Consider the following 14,402-nt stretch of genomic DNA (forward strand, 5'->3'; position numbering starts at 1 on the left):
CTAGTGATTCTCTTGTTTAAAACTTTCCCCCTTATTTGTTGCAAATGTGATGCTTGGTAATTGCTTATTTCAATAGTCCGTGCCTCAAGTCTTTTTCTGTGTAGCATTAGATACTAGCAAGTTTGGACACCTTATGAGATGTAATTTCCATCAGTTTTCTGATGAGCACTATATTAAGGATAAGTTTTCCACTGCAATTTTGCTAGTTGCATTTTCCTGATGTTGTAAATTTAAGTTAATATACTGTTTTCTTTATTATATGAACTATGCACACTCGCCAAGCTTTCCCTCTGAGACTGGTGGTTTTGGCTTTGATTAAACTGTATGTCTTGCTGTATGCCAATCAGGGTTTATTCTCTTATGATATTCTATATTGGCAGAAACCTATTATCAGGTCAATTGTGCTGTTATATGTAATACAACTATTGTGTCAGCGGCCTTGGTGACAGATGTTAAACCACAATAAGCTTTTATTCTTAATCAATTTGTTGGTTTTATTTTAGAACTTGTTGTAACAGATGATATATGCATGTATACAGATGATACTGACTATAATAGACAGTGGGGGTATTCAATTGTCAGCAAGGTTTTTTTTGCCCCGCAGCCTTAAAAAAAAAAATCTCCTGCAGATTTTTGACGGCAATAGTGTCACGAGCCGCAGCGGTACTCACAGCCGCCGTGGCTCGCTTCCTGTGCCCCCTGGCGTCCCGGCCGTCACTTTGACGACGAGACGCCATTTTCGCCTACTACCTGACCATTGCCAAGGCAACAGTAGGACGCTTTTGCACTGTAGCCCTGCGCCCCGGCAACAGGGGACAGCCAGGAGCGTGCGCAAAGCTAGTTAATAGCCTGGAGGCTATTAAGGTTGATTTAATTATCTAATAGGGGCCTGTGTGTAATACCAGAGCTAGGCTCTGATTGGCTGTGTGGAGTATTTAGGGCAGTGAGGTCTGCAGCCTCACTGCCGATTATAGCTTTTCTGCCAGTCTTGCTGACCTGCTCCTATTATGCTACTGCCTGTCCTGTGGATACTCTGTTTGATTCCCTGTGTATGACCCCCTGCTTGGATTATTAGACTCTGTCTGTTTTGCTCGTGATCCTGGCCCTTCTTGCCTGTAATTTGGACCTTGCTACCGTGCCTGTGACCCCGACCTCTGGTGTGTTTATCGATTACCCTGCTTGCCTGTGACCCTTGACCTTGGCTATCGTTTTGACTACCCGCTGCCTTCTACCAGTCTCCTGGCCTGCTGCTCTGGTCCTGCATTATCAACCCACACTACACTTGCTAAGTCCTGGGGGCATCCGAGTACCGGTGAGCGCGTCAAGCTCTAAGGGAAAGGCGGCTGCTATAGGTGAAGATCTCCACCATCCAGTTTGTGGGTTGGTGATCAGGGCCAGCAGCCTAACAAATAGCGACCGTTTTGAGCTAGCGCAGCGGGCAAACTCGTGCAATTCAAGTGAAAAAAGGGAACGCTGCCCACGCGCGTTAAACGTTGTTTGCGAGTTTTTAGGGGAGTGAAGGGGAGTTTTAACGCGGTCATGTATAACACAAAAAAAAGGTTTTGCATACATTTACATGCATTAGATTGCATTACACATTGATAATATCTACATTACAGTACTTTCTTTAGCATATTTATTAATTGAACTATATTTTTACCATAGAATCATCTATACCATGTTAAAACACATTACTACTTCCATATTTGTACCAAAAACATACATAAATATAATTAATTAGTGATTTTATTTATTTATTTTTTTCGTTCAATTTATTTCATTATTTTTTCACAAGAAAATGAACTTACACAAGTTAGGCATTAGTGATAAACATAAGTTTACATTTTTTTTCCACATTATTGCATGATTTAAAATACTTTTAAGAGTTTTTTTTATTTTTAACACACCCCAAAGAGGTGCGAGATAAAAGAGCATATTTTCCTGTGTAACTCGCCGCGTTAAAAAACCATTGAATAGCTTTTAACGAGGCTGCCTCTCGCACAACCTATACATTCAATAGACCTTCTACTGCAGCACGAGAGGACTGTTTCATGAAAAAAAACTGAGGGTTAAAAATGGAATTGAATCCCGGGTAAAGTTAACCTGCTTGAAAATGATAAAAAAATAGTGTTAAAATAACTTAATGCGGTCAAAAACAAAAACTTACTGACCATTGAATATCCCCCAAGGAGTATGACAAGCTTACGCAGTTAATGTACTTAAAATTATTATAAATAGTACCCCATAGATTGTAATCTTGCGAGCAGGGCCTTCTCACCTCTTTGTCTGTTTTACCCAGTTAGTTTCCTGTGTTTGTCCCCAATTGTAAAGCGCTACGGAATATGTTGGTGCTATATAAATAAATGATGATGATAGTTCATTGTGTATGCCCTACTTCCCATTCACTAGATCTTTTGCATACTCCACTATCTTATCTAAAATAAAGGCATGGAGACATATATAAAGTGGCTAAAGAAGGTCACAGTTTTATTAATTAAATTTGGTGGCGGAGAAAGAGCACTGCGGGACAGCCCCCAGACTGATACCCAAAATCAAGAGTGGAAATGGCAAACCGCTGTGCATCCACTTAAAACTGAACTAGCCCTTAAATGCCTGGCCGGTGCTAAGCTGGCTTCAGAGTGACTGCACTCAGTCTAAATTCACAATGCCCTCCCTTACTGAGCCGGACAAGGCACCTCCTCACTGAAGGTCTAAGAGCTACCGTTGCCTCAAAGGGGACAGAGACCTGCGGCCAATCAGGATAGTGCAGTGTGCATCAGCCGCTGATTGCAGTGCCTTCCTACCACGCTGCAACCCTACGGGCAATCAGCCCACCACCATCCATGACAATAAGACTCCTCAACTCGGACAATATCCTCTCGATGAAAATATCTAGCTACCCCATCTCTCCTAAAGATGTTCCCTGTCTACCGTTATTGCTGTGTGATCTAAAATTAATCACCCCCTAGGGACCTAGTCACTTTGCGAATGGCACTATTGAGTTTTCTTGCCATTTTTAGAATAGTCTTTTGTGGGATTGCTCACCTACAAGTTAGTCATGGGATTAAAGTGGACCAGTCTATTGTAGTGGCCAGCCATCTTATTCTAATAAGCTGCAAGCCCTCTCTAATTCGAATAATAAGATACAGACAAGGATTTTCCTTTGTCTGGATCATTACCGCCCAAATGAATAACCAAAGTGTCGGGGACACCCCACCTGTTTACTTTCTGAGTTAACCAAGGTAGGATATGGGGCCAAGAGAGACCCCGTCTACCTAGCCAAGTAATCTGGACATCATCTAATCTATCAAACCCAGCCTTAACCCTTGCATGCTTGGCCGACGAACATATGTATGAATGTTGAATGGCCGATGATCCCAATGCTTTTAGCAGCCGAGGTAAAACCTGCAGGAAAAGATAACGTGTTATACACAGGAACTTAGCCATTGAGGGTTGACCATATGTGCCCTCACTTAACACGACGAGCGGAGGAGCCTTGGGTAAGCAGGTGGGTGAAGGCAGGATGACGAGGGAGGGGGAGTGTAAGAGGAGAGGTGTGGAAAATAGGTGACTTGAGTAAGCGAGGTGAATAAAAAAAACAAAGTAGAGGGCAATTAGAACAAAAACCCAACACAGCACTTAAACTTTAGGCATAAAGTAAGTGTCACTCACCGGACCGTGAGTGCCTCTACACTGGTGCGAGGTTCTCCATATTTTCTACCTACACCTGTGTGGAATCGTGGCCACTCGCTATCCTGCCATCTGCGCATGCGCAGGACCCGCTATTAACTTCACCTGTCCATGGAGGTGATTGACAGATCAATCACCTCACCCTATTTGAGGCACCTGCAACCCTAGTTAGGGTCCTGATCTTGAAGTCTCATTCCCAGTGAACTTCTATAGGTGTGTGCAGATCCCAAACTGCTTCCAGCTTTACTCGTTTGTACAGTTTCCAAACTGTTTCCAGCTTTCTCATACTACAGCTTCCACGCTGCTCCCCGGCTTAACTCAGCGGCGGTTCCCACACCGCTACAACACTATCTCCCCGCTGATCGTGTCACAGCTTCCACGCTGCTCCCGGCTCCACTCAGCAGCGATTCTCTTACCGTTCCAACACTGGCACCCTGCTGATCGTGTTACAGCTTCCACGCTGCTCCCCTGCTCAACTCAGCGGCGGTCCCCATACCGCTACAACGCTTCACTTCTCAGCTGATTCCGGATCTACACAACTGGGTATGCTCTACTGACTATTGACTATTGCCTATTTTGCTCACATACCAGTTGCATCCATTGTTGTTTGCTGCACAGGGTACAGGTACCCATATAGACTGTGTTACCGCATTGCTTCATTTAGGACAAGCTTTCACTCAAGCTCGATATCTCCTCACGCTACTACTTGGCGTCATTGTGCATATCTGCTGTGACCAGCTTCTCCTCACTGCAAGGCACCTACTTTATACAGACTATTCATTGTACCTTCCATCCCTGCCTCTCAAGACATTGCTCTACTCGCGCTGTTCCCATACAGCCACAGTTTGCCTTTCAACTTCACTCTCCTGCATCTGGACAAGTCCTCACTCCTTCACACAGCAGTGGTACAACTTGCTGCACGCAGACCACTGACTTCCCTGCTACCTACCCGCACCTGGACAAGTCCTCCTATCACAGCGGTGGTACAACTTGCTATACGCAGACCACTGACTCTCCTATTACCTACCTACACCTGGACCCGTCTCCTCACCATAGCGGTGGTACAACTTGCTGCACGCAGACCACCGACTACCCTGCTACCTACCTGCACCAATTCTATTCTTCCCATCACAACAGTGGTACAACTTGCTGTACGCAGACCATTGACTCCTCCTCTACTTACCATCACCGATCCACGTCCACTCCTCGTGTCTACATTATCTTCAGTCTCCAGTTTACAGCTCCAAGTCATTGACTTCCTCAGACTATCTCTACTCTCCTGCTGTTGTGTCGCTCCAATCATTCACCTGCCTGCTTTGAGGTGCGTGCCATATCCCCGCCTCTCTAGCAGAGTTCCATCTGGTGAAACTCGGGTAGCAACTCCTAGTGCCCGTGACAGTAAGATCAGGCCATGACAGACCCAGGATTGGAACCAACAGCTAAGGAGATGCAGCAGCATCTGATCACTCGGGTAGAACAACAGGATGTTCGGCAGCAACATCTGTTCCAGTGTTTCCAGACTCTGGCCACCCGAGCAGTTCCTCCACAAAATGTTTCAGCAACTGTTGAACCTCCAGCGCCATCTCCTCCCCCAGTGCCATCCCAGGTGTCTACTGCTTCCATGCTACACCTGCCTACTCCCTCAAAATATGATGGAGACCCAAAAACTTGTAGAGGTTTCCTTAATCAATGCTCTCTCCATTTCGAGCTTCAACCTCACCATTTTACCACTCATCGTGCCAAAGTAGCCTACCTCATTTCCCTGTTTTCCGGACAGGCTCTGGCGTGGTCCTCCCCTCTGTGGGAGAGAAATGATCCCTTATTGGAGGATAGTGTCCTGTTCATCTCCGACTTCGCCAAGGATCACGCTCTGTGGCCCAGTACGTCATTCAGTTTTGAATACTTGCCTCTGAACTGCAGTGGAACACCGAGGCCCTGATAGCTGCCTTCTGGCAGGGTCTAGCAGACAAGATCAAAGACGCACTGACCACACAAGAGTTACCATCATCCTTGGACGACCAAATTTCCCTATGTCATAGGGTAGACATGAGATTCCGTGAGAGGGAGTCTGAAAGAACCAGCACCTCTTAAGGGTTCACTACTTCATCACCTCCAGTTCGTCATCTCCCTCCTCCAGTGGAACCCATGGAGGTAGGCCGCTCAAAATTAACATCTCAAGAGAGGGATCGACGAATTAAAAATACAATCTCTGCATCTATTGTGCTGACCCTTCTCACAGCTTGAACTCATGTCCCAAGAAGTCGGGAAATGTCAGGCCCTAACCTGTTCTGGAGAGGTAAGGTTAGGGGCCCTGGACTCCTCTCTATCTTCCATGGATGTCAAAGTGTGTGCGTTTGATGTGACTATTCTTTTTTCCTCCAAATCCTTTAGTTCCCAAGCACTTCTGGGCTCCGGCGCTGCCGGCAACTTCATCTCCAGTACTCTAGTGAACCAGTGGTCCCTACCAGTGGCCCCATTAAAAACCGCCATAGCTGTCACCGCTATAGACGGCTCTCATATTGTCAATGGACTTATCACTCACTGTACGTCTCCGTTGATCCTCCAAGTCGGAGTTCTACACCAAGAGAAAATCTCTTTTCTGGTCCTTCCGGTTACTACCAGTCCCATCGTCCTTGGTCTCCCATGGATTCAGCTTCACTCACCACAAATTGATTGGAATACTCCACAAGTCACATCCTGGGCTCCGGATTGTCATCACAGATGTCTAACCCGAGTGGTTCCACTTAAGATCAATAAATCTTCCTTAACACCTGGCCCTCCGGGCCTTCCTCCACACTACGCCCCGTTCACTGATGTGTTCGATAAGGCTCGGTCTGAACGTCTGCCAACTCATCAGGCATGGGATTGTCCCATAGACCTGCTACCTGGCAAAAACCCTCCTAGGGGTCGTGTATATCCTCTCTCATTACCAGAGACTCAGGTTATGTCTGAAAACATCAAGGACAATCTACATCGCGGATTCATCCGACCTTCCAGCTCTCCCGCTGGAGCGGGGTTCTTTTTCGTTAAAAAGAAAGATGGGACCTTAAGACCTTGCATTGACTATCGGGGGCTCAATGCCATTACCGTTAAAAACCGGTACCCGATTCCACTTATCACCGAACTCTTCGACCGTATCAAGGGTGCCCGGAAATTCACCAAACTTGATCTCTGTGGCGCTTACAACCTAATCCGGTTCAAGTCAGGTGATGAATGGAAGACAGCGTTTAATACCAGGGATGGCCATTACGAATATCTGGTGATGCCTTTTGGACTGTGTAATGCCCCTGCTGTCTTTCAAGGATTCGTGAACGAGATCTTCCGGGACCTATTATACGTATGCGTTGTAGTCTATCTGAACGACATTTTAATCTTCTCTCAAGATCTGTCCTCCCACCATCAACATGTGGCAGAGGTTCTCTCCAGGGTACGGAGGAACCTACTATTCTGCAAATTAGAGAAATGCTCCTTCGACTTATCCCAAATTCCATTTTTGGGATACATCGTATCCGGAGTAGGACTGGAGATGGATCCGGATAAAGTTAATGCCGTTCTACTTTGGCCTCAGCCAACTACTCTCAGGGCTATACAACGCTTCCTAGGCTTTGCCAATTATTATAGACGTTTTATCTTGAAGTTCTCAGCTATTGCTTCTCCTATTGTGGCCCTGACCAAGAAGGGCGCAAATACTAAACACTGGTCCTCTGAGGCCCTTCAAGCTTTCCAAAGCCTTAAAAAAGCATTTTCTACCGCTCCTGTTCTTCGGCAGCCTGACGTAAACCTTCCCTTCTTTCTCGAGGTGGACGCCTCCAATGTCGGACTAGGAGCTATTCTCTCCCAAAGATCTGAGCAACAGAAGTTCTATCCTTGTGGAACCCATGAACTGGAACTATTCAGGGCGGAGGGGTAACAGGCGAAAAGCTGACTCTATTTTGATTTTACCCATTGCTTTCTTGGGGACTACCCCTATTGGGGACACAACTAAATTGGGAATAGGTAGGTTGGAAAATGGACCTAACATCTGACCTAGCCTGAGTTCTTTAGCTTTTTTATTATCCAGGACCTCTAAATTCTGTGTAAATGGCTGCGAATATGCAGAAACCGTTGACCCATCTGGGGAATGATCGATAACTTTCTTCACCCATGCCATGTTTGTCGCAAGCTGCTGCAAAACTCTTCCTGCCTTCATCTGTAAGGGTGAACATATCTATGTGCGTCCCCATTTTAATTTGATCCTTGGCACTTTGCCTAATGTCACACATTATAGCTTCATTCTCAACTTGCCCTAAATCCCCAGCCAGTAGAACTATATCAGGGCCTAGAGCACGCAGGAGCTTATTGGTTTGCTTCCCCAGCAGTTGTGTCTACAGAATTTTAATCAGTTTACGTGGCCTTTGATCGAAACCGGGTGAGTCCTCACTAGTGGTTGATATAGGCGGGCTAGTGTTACAAGATTTGCGTGTAATAGGAAGGTTGCTTTCACTTACTGGCCTGGGTAATTTGACCTCGGACACCACGCCTCCAGCTGAATCACCAGCATTCGTCTGCTCTTCTGCTACCTCTGATGCCACTGGTAGGGCTTGAACTCCTTGGACAGATGAGGAAATGTCTGTTGTAGCACTCCGTTCATCTGTGTATAAGGCCGAGAGCTGAGGTAAAGCTGTCTCTGCAGGCGGATGCTGGTTCTACAAAATTGAAAATAAATGCATGTTAGTGTCGCTTCGTGTGTGGGTAAACTGTATTGAGGGAATGTAGAGGAGGTGACAGGTCTACTGCGTGCCAGAATAAGGGGATATGGTACATATCGTTCTGTGGCGGGACTCCATCCTCTCCTTGGAGTGGGGGGAATAATGGACTGCGATTGGGTCGAACTAATTTGGTGCCTGGGAGAGTCAAGGAAATCTACTGATGTAAAAGGCCACTGAGATGGGTTATCCACACTGTTGTGATGATAGTCAATGATATATTCTGCCGCCTAGTTATAGCGGGAACTGAAGCGAGTGTTGGTATTTACTGAATCGGTTTCCTGCCTTTTCGTAACCGCATTGCCCTGGCTGTGTTTGTTATTATGCCATCATTTATTTGAGACAAAGGAGGGGGCGATAATTGATGATGCTGACTATGGCTATAGGTTTTTCTGTTCGGGGGTGTAGGGGGCATTGTAGGGGGAATAATGCCTCACAGACAACTTCCTTTGTGGCATAAACCTTTGAGTGTCATACGTGGCATGTTCTTCCCATGTCGCTTGTCGCCTTCTTTTGGGGGGAAAAACCTCTGCAACACAAAGTTGTAAGTTATTGGCTATGGGACGGTTGATATAGTGCTCTATGTGCTTGAGGAGGACTCCTATAAAATTGTGCGCCCCATTCGGATCCACTGCTACTATTTGGCAAAAATAGGCTTGGGAGAAAAAACAACTGATGGGGGGCCAGCTGGGAAAGTACATTTAAATGTGTTTGTTGACAGCATAGGAGGGGCTAATGGCACTGCTAACACTGTGCCACCTGTGCTGTGAGGCTTACCCTGGTAGCCATGCCTGGCCATGATCACTGCAGTTGTTGATGTGATCAGGAGGGGTAGTGTGGATTAAAGGGTTGCCCAGTACATTTGTTAACCTAATGGGGGATAAACTGCCCCTCGCAGCAAACCTGCATCTGGTGCCAACAGCAGCTGGAGCTTCAGAGCTGGGGACCACTTCCCGCTCTGGTGAGCGTGATCTGAGGTTCTTTGTGAACCACCAGGTTGCTCATGAATGAAGGATCTGCAGCCTCTCCGACCGCTGACAGGTAAGCACTGGGTGGGGACCTCTCCAGGCGCTGTTTGCTGGTGAGGGGCACTGGGAATGTCCCCAAAAGCACCAATATGGCTAATAATGGGCTGGTTGCCTCCGGGGCTAGGCTGGCGGCCATTACCGGGGGGGAGATTGTCCAGCCTCACAAGACGGGAGGCCATTTGTTAACCACAAATTAGATATATCAACATTAATTAATTAATTAATTACTTATTCATTCCAGTCCAAATCTCGACAAGAATATGTTTAACAAATATCATGCCAGTCCTTTTGTTAACATGCCAACGGCATTATCCTCGCATGACTCACAATGATGTTGATAGTCTCAACTTGGTAAAGAACACCTAACTCAAATAAAGTCTATTTTAGCCCTAAAGGTTCCTTTGCCGTTTCAGTTAATGCCATATATAAGAATTAAGCTAGGGTCTTGTCAACGCCATTGCCGGATCTTAAGACTTTTCATTTTAGACCTGTTTGAGTCTCTACTAGGTTCTTATATTCCTCAATTATATTTGCAAAATCACTTTTAGCTTTAATGAGCACTCATGTGTCATCCTTGTGACATCATCGATAGGTGGAATGAAATACCTATAGCCACAAACAGATTTTACTTCCATTGGACACACACTCATCTCTATGTACTAGGGCTAGTGGTACTTCAGTCCTAGTTGCTGATTTTTGGAAAGGGACAACAGGTTTGTTTACCCTTTACACAACCCTCACATGCCAGTCTCTCAGGATTATTGACAGTGATCCCTGTGACCATTCCATCAGCTAGTTTCTGATTATTATTATTATTTCCCAAATGACCCAGTCTCTTATTGCACAGTTCCATGGATTGGTTTTTATCTGAAACCAAACATAGACAAAGAACAAGTATGTGTTTTAGGGGCACTCAAAGGATGATAGGGATATTATAACATTTAAATTTTATTAGATATACATTAAAATAATCTCACATAGTAAAACGATAATAGGAGTAGTGAAATAGTAAAAACTTGAAATGGAAAAAATGACCAAAATACACTATATCTGGTAAAACTAGCAGACGTACTGCCAGAGCGCGCTAACTCTCCTAGAATAATATATAAGTTCTCAACGAGTGCTGGGTTAGGGATCTACCTAAACATCTAACATTCATAATACAATGTAAGGATTAATAAACTCTAAAGGTTGATTTCATCAAAATAAAGTAAAACACTTTATAGGAATTCTCAAATCTTATAGCAGCAGAACTATATAATCAAAAAGTGATAGCAAAATCGAGCAGACTGGACCAATAATGGATTGAGAGTATCGTGGTATAAGGCAAAATACTCTCCAATCTCCCTCTAATGGAATGAGACGGCAGGGCAGCCTCTGTAAATTGTTAATATGTTACAGCTGGTCAAAGCACTACAGCTATCACAGCTGCAAATGCTTACTTAATGCATAAAGTGGTCCGTGAATAGCCCACTCTGTATAACTAAGGCACTAAATATTGCCTCGATCTAAAGATACAGAGAGTTACTTCACTTAGAGAAATATAGTGCAGGGTGACTGTTAAGCACCATAATAGGGGTTAATTATGAAACTGATCTGTAGTTCCCCAATTATAACTGTGAATGTATAATAGACTATCTTTTGTCATTAGATAACGAACCATTGGATGAGAACAAACCTCCCAAAAATAAAAAGAAATCTACTTTTACTCCCGATTTGGCTATTTGTCCTCAAGTTAAGACATACAAAGATCTTGTATCTAGGGATTTAAATCGATTGTATCAACAAAAACAATATAGAGTCAAGGCTAAATACAATCTTACTGAGGGTGAATGGAAGGCATTTAAAGAAATTGAGAAGTGGGATAACGTAATTATAAAACCATCCGATAAGGGCGGAAATGTAGTTCTATGGCCTAGATCACAGTACATAAAGGAAATTTATCGTCAGCTGAATGATACTGACTGTTACAAACGTCTCATTTTTAATCCGACAGCCGTAATTGGCTGAGCCGTAACAGTTGAGATATGATAAACTACTGCATGATGCATATGCAAGAGGAATTATCTCACGTACAAATTTTGATTTTTTTGACAGTATATCATCCTAGGGTAGCAACATTCTATGTTCTTCCAAAAATTCATAAGAACGAAAGAAACCCTCCCGGCAGACCAATAGTCTCCGGTATTGGAAATCTAACCGAAAATGCTAGTAAATTCATTGATGCGCAGCTAAGAGAAGTTGTCATCAGCCTTGATTCTTACATAAGAGACACTTCTGATGTTTTAGCAAAGATCAATAATGTCACTGTTAATGATACAACAAGATTGGCATATTTTGATGTGGAGTCTTTATATTCAAATATAATTCATGAACAGGGCATACGGGCAACTGAATACTTTCTGAATATGAGAACCATGGATGATATGAACGATTTCATTCTAAATCTACTAAGATTTGTTTTGACCTGCAATTACTTTATTTTTGAAGAGAAATTTTATCTTCAAATTAGGGGAACCGCTATGGGCAGTGCGTGTGCACTCACATATGCCAATCTTTTTCTGGGGTGGTGGGAGAGGGAGAAGGTTTTCACTGAAGAGAACCATTTTTATACTAGCCATATTGTTCTATGGCTTAGATATATTGATGATGTTCTGGTCCTCTGGGACGGTGAGGAAAGTTTATTTTCAGAATTTACTAGCATTTTGAACACAAATGATCTTAATCTTAAGCTGACATCGGAGATACATAAAGATCATATTAATTTTCTGGATTTAACTATCCACAAAACAACAGATGGACATCTTAGCACTGATGTCTTCAGAAAGAAAACCGCGACTAATAGCCTTCTTCATTCATCTAGCTCCCACTACCCGGCAGTGATTAGGGGTATCCCCAAAGGGGAGCTCCTTAGGATGAAGCGCAACTGCTCTGAAGAACAGACTTTTAATACAAGAGCGGTTGAACTCAAGAATAGATTGGTTGCGAGAGGATATAGCAAGCGTGTCATACATAGGGCCGAAGTATCAGTAAACAAAAGAAATAGAGAGGATCTTATTTACCCATCTTCCAAGAATAGGACTCAGAATTTAACAACTCGTCTTATAGGCTCATTCTGTACTGAATGGAGACAGATTGGAGAAATCTTTCAAAGACACTGGGCAGTACTTAAATCGGATGACGATCTTGACAAAATCATGGGAGATAAAATATCTATTTCATGGCGCCGCTCCAGGAATTTGAGGGATAGTTTTGTACATAGTGCCTTACCCCCACTACCTAGGATCTCTAATAGACCCACTGGATTTTATAAATGTGGTAAATGCCAGGCGTGTCAATATATGGTCCAAACTAAGGAATATAAAGATCGCTACTTGAAGATGTGGAAGATCAAGGAATTTCTTAATTGTGATTCCCCAAATGTGATTTATTGTCTTATCTGCCCATGCAATTTACGTTATATTGGCATGACTAGCAGACCCTTAAAAAGAAGGGTGCTGAAACATGTAGGGAATATTAGACGGGCAGAGAGAGACATACAAAATCTAAAACAAATCACAACAGTAGCAAGACATTTTAAAAAATGTCATAATGGAAAACCACTTGGACTTCAGGAATTCGCCATGGAACAAATCCATATGGGTCTAAGAGGGGGTGATCTTAACTTGGAATTACTAAAAAGGGAGACAAGGAAGATCTTCTTGATGGATAGTTTGGCTCCTAGAGGGCTTAATGACCATAATAACTTTTCAGTATTTTATAATACCTATAACCTTTTTTGTCATACTTGGTATTTATCTTGATGACTTAATTTACACATCTCTCACACCTTTCCACCAATGCATTATTTGTATTTCTTGGAGCAGTGAGAATGCTCCCTTACTATGCGTTATTTATGTTTCTCAATAAGAGACATACTCTATTAGGGTTTCACTTTAATCTTTATTATTTATTATATGAATTTACAGCCATTATAGTTTGAATATTTTTACTTAACACAATACACAATTTTTCTTGATCATTTTCTAGTTATTTTACAATGATCATTCACTCAACGCATTACTCAACACCTACTTGATCAATTAATAGTTTCTATTTTATAATGGATCTTATTTGATAAGTATTTTTGTTTTAATTAACAATATTTTTTTTATTTTTTTATTTTATTATTTTTTATGTTCTGTGCTGGTATTATACTTAATACATAAAAAATGATGGTTTATAGAATAAATTTACCATTTTATTCTTCTCTTATGACAATATAATCATCTCATTCTCCATGTTCATTCTGTGTCTGGGTTCTGCCTTTGTTTATATTGTTACCAACAGTCAATTACTTATTCATAATATCAACATCCTAATATCATACTTACCGTTAGAACAATGTTATCCCAGTTTCACAGTTTAATCCAATTACATTTTCTTTTGTTATGATAAAGAGACTCAGAACACGCTGTTATAAACGGGTGTCCTGTGTTGCCATAGTGATCAAACAACATGACGTCAGTGAATGGGTGGTCCTAACACTATAAAAACCCTATTGGATCATGTGGTCTGGTTGCCTTGAAAAAGCTGAGTCTAGTGAAACGCGCGTCGGCGATACATGCGCTGACTCTCCTCTTTTTCTATTATTAAACACATACTATGGGTGCTGACTTAATTTAACTTGGAATCTCTCTATAGCAGCCATTTGTGCCTGTTCTGATGTGCCTAATCCAGCGTGGCAATCTATTATACATTCACAGTCATAATTGGGGAACTACAGATCAGTTTCATAATTAACCCCTATTATGGTGCTTAACAGTCACTCTGCACTATATTTCTCTAAGTGAAGTAACTTTCTGTATCTTTAGATCGAGGCAATATTTAGTGCCTTAGTTATACAGAGTGGGCTATTCACGGACCACTTTATGCATTAAGTAAGCATTTGCAGCTGTGA

General features: G+C 42.9%; 1 pseudogene; it reads left to right on the forward strand.

The window, feature by feature from the left end:
* Positions 1-9,308: 9,308 nt before the first annotated feature.
* The window catches only part of LOC142106613 (uncharacterized), a 99,999-nt pseudogene continuing 94,905 nt past the window's right edge, over positions 9,309-14,402 (forward strand).

Source organism: Mixophyes fleayi, chromosome 11, assembly GCF_038048845.1.
Source record: "Mixophyes fleayi isolate aMixFle1 chromosome 11, aMixFle1.hap1, whole genome shotgun sequence".
Classification (NCBI taxonomy): domain Eukaryota; kingdom Metazoa; phylum Chordata; class Amphibia; order Anura; family Limnodynastidae; genus Mixophyes; species Mixophyes fleayi.